Source organism: Gadus morhua, chromosome 23, assembly GCF_902167405.1.
Source record: "Gadus morhua chromosome 23, gadMor3.0, whole genome shotgun sequence".
Lineage (NCBI taxonomy): Eukaryota > Metazoa > Chordata > Actinopteri > Gadiformes > Gadidae > Gadus > Gadus morhua.
The window spans coordinates 16,413,095-16,423,094 of record NC_044070.1 but is presented as its reverse complement, the minus strand read 5'-3'; the positions used below and the strand labels follow the sequence as shown (position 1 = coordinate 16,423,094).

General features: G+C 44.6%; 1 protein-coding gene across 1 annotated transcript in view; it reads right to left on the bottom strand.

Annotated features, from left to right (window-relative positions):
• Positions 1-10,000, bottom strand: part of cntnap2a (contactin associated protein 2a) — a 314,072-nt gene that overhangs the window by 165,464 nt on the left and 138,608 nt on the right. The window lies entirely within an intron of this gene.

Here is a 10,000-nt window from a genome sequence, read left to right as displayed (position 1 = left end):
CATTTAATGAGTCTTGCCTGAACACGACTGAATCTTGCAGGATGATCATTGTTTCTGTTCAAATCACCTTCACAGACAATACACAGTCCTCGAGAAGGACATTTAGTACACCAGACACGAAAAAGGGTGAGACAAAGAGACCTCGTATTGGTTAAACTAAAAGCTGAAAATACAAGGTTTCTAAGTCCTCTCCTTTCCTCTCTCTCTTCCTCTCCGGTCCCGAAGGATGTAATCAACAACCAACGGCTCGACACTTGAAACTGCCCCCTGCTAAAACATGCTTTATTTAAACTTTCCAACAGACTATAAGGTAGATAAAATAGTGAGACAAACACACACAACACACACACACACACACACACACACACACACACACACACACACACACACACACACACACACACACACACACACACACACACACACACACAAAAGAGCTTGTTGCCACAGACTGTTGAGGAAATCCATTAGCTGCGAGCAGGTAAGTAGGTAACCGAGAGCAAACCAGTGGACGGCAATATGCTGGCCCAGATAAGAGCAGCGGAGGGAGAGAAAGAGAAACAGAGAGAGGGGGAGAGAGAGAGAGAGAGAGAGAGAGAGAGAGAGAGAGAGAGAGAGAGAGAGAGAGAGAGAGAGAGAGAGAGAGAGAGAGAGAGAGAGAGAGAGAGAGAGAGAGAGAGAGAGAGAGAGATCCAGGCAATGAAAGAGAGAAAGAGATGAGTGAAAGTTAGATGAGAGAGAGAGAGGAAGCAGAAGAGTTGAGAGGGGAGGGGAGACCTCAGAGTTCTGGCAGGGAGCTCTTGAGCAACCAGAGTATGTTCCCCTCAGGACATTCTATATGCAGAGGAGAAGATGGTCATGAGTTCAATCTGAAGCTCACTGTTGTTGTGATGAGAGAGGGGGAGAGAGAGAGAGAGAGAGAGAGAGAAAGAGAGAGAAAGAGAAAGAGAAAGAGAAAGAGAAAGAGAGAGAGAGAGAGAGAACCACAGTACACAGTTTTATTCATTGTTTTTTTTCATGTTAAAATTTTTAAAATATTTACTCAATACATTTATTTAATGTGGCCCACTGCACACCTTTACACTCGGCAGTGTCTTTACAAGGGCTCCCTTGAGAAGACAAACACACACAATTCAAATGTCTTGGTGCCGCTTGGTTACTGTCGCGCTACTGATTTCTATCGGGTAATAATTCCCACTTTAAGTGGTCGTGGGTTAATCGTCTTGTTCATGGACCACGCGGCAATGATTTATTGGAAAGGGATAACCTACCGCTCGCAAACTTGGTTGCAGCTTTTTCTTACACCAGGTGAGCAACAGGTTAATCAACAGGCTGAAACCAGCTTTTCTGTTTCAATACCCACTTTTATTCCCCGTTCACCCACTTAACCTCGAAAGACTGGATCCAGAATGGCGGCACTATTGCCTTGGTTACGCAGGAAGCATAGATGACGTCAATGCACAGCTTTCTAGGCAAACAGGGAACCCTTGACATTTTGCTATGAAGCGAATCAGTCTCAGGCCATTTATACCAGCCGAGTCACATAGTAAGAAGTAACTCGAGAAGTTACATTCCATTCAAAGTAATTCAGCAAAGGGAAATGTATGTGATTAGCACAATGCAAATGCCCTCCCATTGCTTCCTATTGCATATTATTGTGCAAGAATGAGGGACAGGGTGCGATGGTTTGGGGGGGTAGGGTGGTTAACTCACTTGCTAGTATGAAGTACCGGCCGGAACAAATTCATTGGCTAATCAAAGACAGCAGCACGCACGTACGCACAGACACGCACACCCACGGCAGAACATTTCCTCTTCTCTCTTTGTCCGTCAAGCAACGTCCTCTACCTGTCCGCGTCAAACTACAAAGGAAACAGAGAGGGAGGACGAGAAGGAAACGTGGACTCCCCCCCCCCCCCCACCCACCCCTTTTCCTCCCTACTCTTGTCGCCACCAGCCACCTCTATTCTTTCGACAAAAAAAGGATTGTTAATTCTTCTTCGTCTGTTCCTTCCTGCTCCATTGTGTCCGTAGAGCGCCTTTCTCCCGCACTTATCTCGGTTCAGCTCACTGAACACAGCGGCTCAATTTTTATGAATTTTCACAGGGAAGTGTCACCGTGCAGGAAGGGATTTGAGTAGGAGGGGTGTGTGTGTGTGTGTGTGTGTGTGTGTGTGTGTGTGTGTTCGGTGTGTGTGTGTGTGTGTGTGTAGGTGTAGGTGTGTGTGAGGGTGGGCTGGGAGGCGGGAAAGGGGAGGGCAGGAGGCTAGAGAGGATGACGATGATGATGATGATGATGATGATGATGATGATGATGATGTTGACGAGGAGGAGTGGAACGGTGGATTGCCGAGCGGCTCGGAAAGTGGTCGGAGCACTGGGCCGTTAAATTTCCTTCTCCCCGCAAAGCCGGTACATTAACCGACCGCCGAGTCAGTAATTGTATGTGTGCGTGTCTGTCAGGGTGCGAGTGAGAAATGTTTAGCAACTTAAGAGCTTAGCTATGTTGAAGTGTTTGGTTAATCAAAACATTGCGAGGCAATTAGTGCCAGCGATGGGACACGAGTTGGCAAAAGCGATATAAGAACTTATTTAAGTGTGCTGGCTCTTTTTGAGAGAAAAGGTACAGAAGGAGAGATACAGAGTTATGCAAACCCAATTATAGTCTTACAAAGTCTTAAAACGAATCACATTATATATACATATATATACACACATCTATATAGATATATAGATATAGATGTATGATGAATGACTTTGGGGTGGTCAAATTAACTTTGTCTTTTTGCAGATTTTTTAACATGTTACAAAACTAGTGCTCCGTCCTCCAATCTGTAACCTTGACAACGGGCCTGCTCCGCCTTGGATTGTGTATCTCTATTGAGAGTTTGTGTGTGTGTGTGTGTGTGTGTGTGTGTGTGTGTGTGTGTGTGTGTGTGTGTGTGTGTGTGTGGGGGGGGGGGGGGGACTGAATTCCAAAAGAGCCAGCCTTGCCAGAGGTCAGACAGAAAATAAAGCAGAGGTTGCTGGCAGCAGTCGGGATGGAGATGGAGGGACTGGTGGCGGTGGCATCGCTGGCCTACAGTCAGAGGAGCTCAGGGCTCTGAGGTGCCACTGTCATTCAAAGACAACAAGCCAATCACTCCATCACAGCTGCACAGCGCACACTGGCTAGGACTTCATACGCGCATAGGGACACACACACACACACACACACACACACACACTGACACACACACACACAGAGTTTTGTTGCATGCCATTTGTGCCAGAAGTTTTATGCACAAGTTTACATACATGTTTAGTACACACAGAGAATAACATGGTAGAATGAAGATTTAAATGTGGCAAACTCTGCCATCATGACATGCACGCCCAACAACCCCCCCCCCCCACCACACACACACAAACACACAGACATTCCCCCCACCCACATACACACACCCTTCATCTTCCTCTTTCACATCCAAGCTATTCATTGGATTGCCAGGATGCTCATGTCGGGTGTTTCTCCAGTGTGCATGGTTGCGTGTGAGTTTTGCGTGTGACTGCATGCTGTGCAATGCAAGGATGTGTGGTTTGCCCATCTGTTTCTGCAGGAAAGGTTTTGTATGGTCTTGTGTGCATGAGTATTTGTGTGTGTGTGTGTGTGTGTGTGTGTGTGTGTGTGTGTGTGTGTGTGTGTGTGTGTGTGTGTGTGTGTGTGTGTGTGTGTGTGGTTTGACAGCAACAGACAGGCCTTTCAAGAGCACAGATCTCCAGATACCAATGGCACTAAGCAACAAGCAGAAAGCTATTTCCTGGGGTTTTCTTGAAGATCCTTTGTCAGTTCTGGCTAGAGTCAAAGCTATTGTGTTTATTCTTGTGTGTGTGTGTGTGTGTGTGTGTGTGTGTGTGTGTGTGTGTGTGTGTGTGTGTGTGTGTGTGTGTGTGTGCGGGTGTTTGTGTGTCTCTGTCAGTGATTTTGTGGTTGAATGAGTGTGTGTGTGTGTGTGTGTGTGTGTGTGTGTGTGTGTGTGTGTGTGTGTGTGTGTGTGTGTGTCTGTATGGGTGTTCATGTGTCTGTGTCAGTGATGTTGTGGTTGAATGAGTGTGTGTCTGTGTGTGTGTATAGGTCAATGACAGTGATGTGCTGGTTTAATGAATTAATCTGTGTGTGTGTGTGTGTGTGTGTGTGTGTGTGTGTGTGTGTGTGTGTGTGTGTGTGTGTGTGTGTGTGTGTGTGTGTGTGTGTGTGTCTTTGTGTGAATGGGAACGTGTTTGTGAGTATTTGGCATGTGTGCATGTGCGCTTGTCGGTTTTTTTTCTGGGGGTTTTCATGGTAGCGAGGGAAATCAATCTGGCCCGGTCTGGTTCTTTGTTTTGGGCACACCAAGTGTGCCCAAGAATACATAGAGAGACAAAGGAGGGATTTGTGTTTTTCTATGGACCCTGTGGATGACTGTTCCCGTGCATGCATGTCATTCCAGTCTGTATGCCTCCTTGTTTAGCATGAGAGAAACCAGCTTTCAAGGTGGTTGCAATATTATCGAGTATAGATTTCTTCAATTTGACTTCTGAGGAATTTCCCCGGTGCTCCATCGATGTTTAAAGTATGACAGCCTAACACTTTGACATCGTAATAAAGCGTCTATCGGTGATGTACAACCCTCCACAGGGCCTATTTTCTGATATGTGTAATATTGACGTGGAACTCTCCGTTCTCTTGCATGGGCTCTTCACAGCTTCCGGCGGTGAATTATATTTGATAATTGACAGCAACAGACAGGCCAGAATTATATCTGATAATTCACCATTGCTAAGTATAATTGGCCTATTTTTTGCCTCTAATGACGTCTTTGGTATCACTCCGCAAGTAGTCCGGTACCTTGTCAACCCCAGCGTCTTCGGTTGCTGAGCGACGTCAACGTCTTTGGCAGACTATTTCTCTGCTGATCAACACTACGAATGCTGGTAACAAAAAAAAATTAAGAAGACACACCATGTGAAGTTATTTTTTCGTTTTGGCAAGTATCCGTGTAATAAGCGGAGTAATGTATAGAATGTCGCCGGTCATTGTCAAAAATAAGCCCCTTCAGGGAGAAGCAAGACATCTCGGCTGCGCGTCGGTGTCCTGTTCGCCCTGTCAGGGCTTATTTTCCCGATAATGACCGGCGTTCTATACATTATCCCTTACTTATTGTGACTTGCAATTTATCACTGGCTGTCGCTTCAGGCGAACACACATTCTGTCACAGGCTATTTCCCTACGTTACCCAGAATTACTTTCTCTACCGCCTCTCAACATCAGGAGGCATCATTCTGTCAATTGGACGTAGATATATTTAATAAATAAATCAAATGTATTAAAAGGATATGTATAACAGGCTTATTATAATTGAGAAAGGTACAAATATAAAGTAATCACACGGGCAATCAAATTTTATTTTTCAGTGCTCGATTTGGATTTTTTTTTATTCCCTTTCTGGGAAGATTATTAATACATATTTCGAAAACTAGCAAAAGACGAAAAAGAAAAATTATTTCATGGTGTTTCACATTTAGCTGATATTCATTAGAGAGAGCGAAACGATGCTCGGCTAGTGTTTTTACTTCAACACCCTCATCAAAAGGTGCTCCACTTCTCGCTTCTTCACGTCCCGTGTGATGAATGACATTCCCCGCGACCGCCCCCCGAATAGTGAGAGATACAGTTTCGCAAAGGAGCGACAGAAATAAAGATATGGCGGTTGGAGTTAGGGGTGAGAGGGAGGCAGAAAGAGACAGAGAGATAGAATCGGTTTTATGTGTTCACCGCTTAGGCTGAGGACATTTGGCCCCCTCTCTCTTCCTTAAACTCACTAGGATCGCCGCTGAAGGGGAGAAATCAGTATCCTCAGCACTAGAAACACACAAATGCACCAGCACACACACAAACACACATGGCTGCCCGATCGACAAGGCGCCTGATCAAGGGTGAACACAACACAACGCAACACGCAGCTCCCCATGTAGCTGTAAATGTGTAATTTGTTTATTGGGGGCTTGGTACGCTCCTTAAGTCATTAAGACTTACAGGATTGTGTGCGTCAAGCCTTTTTACCCCATGTTTGTTCACAGGCCAACACTTACAGCACGCGAGCAAGCAACGACCACAAGCCTGAACAGAGAGACACAAAGCTCTTTGTGTGAACGAAGCCGGCCAGAAAAGGCTTCCCAGTTTGAGAGGCGCTTTAATCTGCAAAGTCACACCTAAGGTGGCACCCCTCTGACCTTTTTATTGCCGGGTCATAGAGGGAATCGAGTTTTTTTTGTGTGTCCGACTGAAAGGCGGCCAAGTGTTGCGTCATTAATGGGGACCGTACATCCAGAGTTGCCATCCGGACAGATTTTCTTGACTTTTCCACCGGTTATCTGAATAGAATTAATGCAACTTGGTTCCTGGAATCCTAATGCCCGGTCATCAGAGGATTTGGTTGGGCGGGTTCGTTCCGGCAAAATGTCTTTTGAATACCCTGCCAAGTCCAATTTTACCTATGAAATATTTCCCAGCATAGAATCTATCATTCCAAACTCACCCAGAAAGGAGTAGGGTGTTTTGTTTTAATATGTTTTTGCACTGATATGGTCATGTACAGAATTAATATGATCATCTCTATTTCGTATATATTCATTATGTATACAGGTTCATTGAGTGACAACCAGGATTTTTACAGGTATAAGTCAACCTAAATATAATTGGTAATGACACAAATACAACCTATTAGGGCCCTGTTAGGTTCATTCTGAACGACAAAAGCTAAGATAGCTGAGATAGCTTAGCAGATCTTTGTACGTGTTTGCTTGGTGCAAAGCAGCAACACTTGAACATAATCCTAACGTAATGTGTATGCCTCATAACAAAATACCATCCAACTTTTGATTACATTTCATTCATTTCATGTCTCATAGGTTGTTCAAATCAGCAAATAGATTTGACTTGTTTGTTTTGTCTTCCAAGATATTTTGAATCTTTTCCTTTTCTTGGAAACCAGTAGACAATATGAAGGTCATTTCAGAGAAAATTCCGGGTACTTCAGCCGTCTTCCCTCTCTGCTGAGATCTCACGCACTGTCAAACACGAGAAGGAAATTTAACAGCAGTGTCATTAAAATTCCACGGTAGCCATTTTTGCTGTGCCACAAGACACTTTCTCTTTCCAGCGGGAGCTGGGAAAGTGGCCTGTATATTTAAATTCCCTGTGTCCTTCTTTCTCATTACTCCTATCAGTGACTTTCAATTTCCATGCCCCTCTTATCTGTAATGGAGTCAGCTGACATTAACAAACAACCACGTTGGAGTGTTTTCAAGTCACACCGCACCCCGGAACAGATTTGAAGGTAAAATTGAGAATTTAGATCAATTTACAAGCAACGAAGAGAAGTGTAAAAAAAATCTAAGTGAAAACTGAAGGTACATCTATGATCACTAGGGATCTGGGAGATATTGGAATATAATGAAATGCAAATTTCTAACCGAATTGGGGAAGCTCAGCCAGGGAACATTATTCTAGGTGTTGGAGGTAAGAGTTCTTTCCTTAACCATTTTGGGATTTGGGAGTTCGACAAAAGCAAGCGGGTCTTGAGAGAGAATATAATATAATATGATAAAATGTTCATTCCCATGGAAATAAATAAGTAACATATACTCACTGTATCCAAGCATTAAAAAATGAATGCCTGCATTTCTTGTGCTAATTTAATGATAGTCAGAACAAATCCCAATGAAGCATCTTTGACTTTGATACATGGCATATACAAGCAGTCATTTTTTTCACTTTCATAATCAAATATTCCGTGCTTCACATTCTAGAACACATATGGGGTCTTCTCTGGATGGTTTCTTTCTAAAGTCGGTGGCTCCTGCACAGCCCTACATTATTTACCTTTCTTCAGGGGTCAAAGAACATGATTGGCTATACCAACATTTCATCACTGCAGAGGAAGCTAACAATGGGGATCTGTAGCTTGTTCCAGAGAGAGAGGGGGGGGGGAGAGAGAGAGAGAGAGAGAGAGAGAGAGAGAATGAGAGAGAGAATGAGAGAGGGGGGAGGGGACTTGGAGCGATATGTAAAGCCAGTATTCCTCAACGGGGAAATGTCACCGGTGTTACTGTGAACACACGCATAGATCACTGCAGGTTAAGGAAAAGAAAATAAGAAATGTAAAGCTATCTTTGCTCTGCTGTGATTAATGCGCAGTAGATAAAAGCGGCGAGCGCAGTGTGCACGTAACCTCACAGGTCAGAAGGACAATGGCAGCACAGCTCTGTCACATATGCACACACGTGTTCAGAAATGTCAACTTCAGAGGGAGATGAGATGGAATTGAAAGAGAGACAGAGACAGAGACAGAGACAGAGACAGAGACACACACACACACACACACACACACACACACACACACACACACACACACACACACACACACACACACACACACAGACACACACACACAGAGGGAGGAAAAGATAAACAAATAGAGTTTGCTTAACCACGCAATGTATCACATTTCAATTCGATTCGGTTATTTAATTGATTTGCCAGATCTGTAGTACCATCATCGGCACTTCAATAATCTACCTGGGTCGATCGAGGGCGTATCAAACCGTTGTGGTTTGATCTTTTCATCCAGTGCTGCCACTCTTTGTCATTTCTTGACAAAGAGGACGGCACAATAGTCTCTCCCGCAGCTATTGAAAGCGAATATCCAACTTTCCCAACCCCAAAATGTCTCCGGGATTCAATGGAGCCAGGGCCTGTTCCACAAGCCGAAGCCCATTTGATCTGGAACAACCAGTCTGGGGATGCGTCGAGGCTTTGCGCATGAATCCCCACTGTAAATAGCTGGCAGGCATTTTGTTTGCTGTGCTCTTTTCTCTCTTTGACGGCAGTGTCCTTGACGTAGCTTTTGGATCCGTCACAGTGGATGGGGGGGGACTCAACACAATATCAGCGTGCCCTACCGGCGGAGGCCACAGGGCACTCTTTTGAGGAACGGAACGAAGAAAAGAGCACCGATAAGAAGGGGAGAGAGCGCAGACACACATCACAGAGCATGGAGGAGCGGCATTAGCTTAGCATTCAGGCTGTGTCAAAATGGTATTAGCGGTGGCTTTGCACCACTTGTCTCCGTGTATAAATATGCAGAAGAAAGCGGTCACGGGTGGAGACGGGGAATGAGTTAAGCCGCGGAGGGATTAAGCGGGAGCAATATGTGAACCAGAAGAAGATCCCTTCTCTCTGATTTGACTGGGGAGTGGGTTCGGGTGGGGTTGTATATTTTTGCTGGTGGCGGAAGACCCGCAAGGATTGTGATGACACACATTAACAACATTGTTTTCTGATGTTAGTTGATTTTGACTGTCGTTTTTGAATGTTGTGCTGTTATGGTGTTCCTGGCTGAGATGGTTGACGAGGGGGTGAGCATGTTTTATGATTTTGTTAAGGAAAACCATTACTGTAAGGATTGCATTCAGCAGACACCCACACTACTTTCGGCCTTCCTTGGCTCTGCTCCCTACGCAAACAAAATGCAAACAAACAATAACATCAGCCATTTTCACCGTAGGCGTTGACCCAAAGGTGGAGCCATCACGGGGTACTGCACACCACCTGTCCATTTCTTCATTTTGTTCTTCTGTGGTATTTCTGGTTTGGAGAATTGTATTCACATGAGTCATTTTTGACTAGTGTAAAAACTGACTAGCACAGACAAAGCGACAAACAAAGAAACACTACAGCGAATGACAAAACATTACTGCCTTTGAGGGAATTGGGAATTGAACAGGCACTGGAAGAAAGAATATTTTTATAATGCAGGGAAATATAGATGGGAAAAATTGCTGACGTTTGATAGGCTGCCTCGTCATATACTCGCCTTATGTTCACTGCCTGTGAACTAACTGACCGTGAAATGCTGCAAGTAAATATGCCCAAGAGATTACTTAAAGTAGCAATCTATCGACAAAATGAAAGCCCACT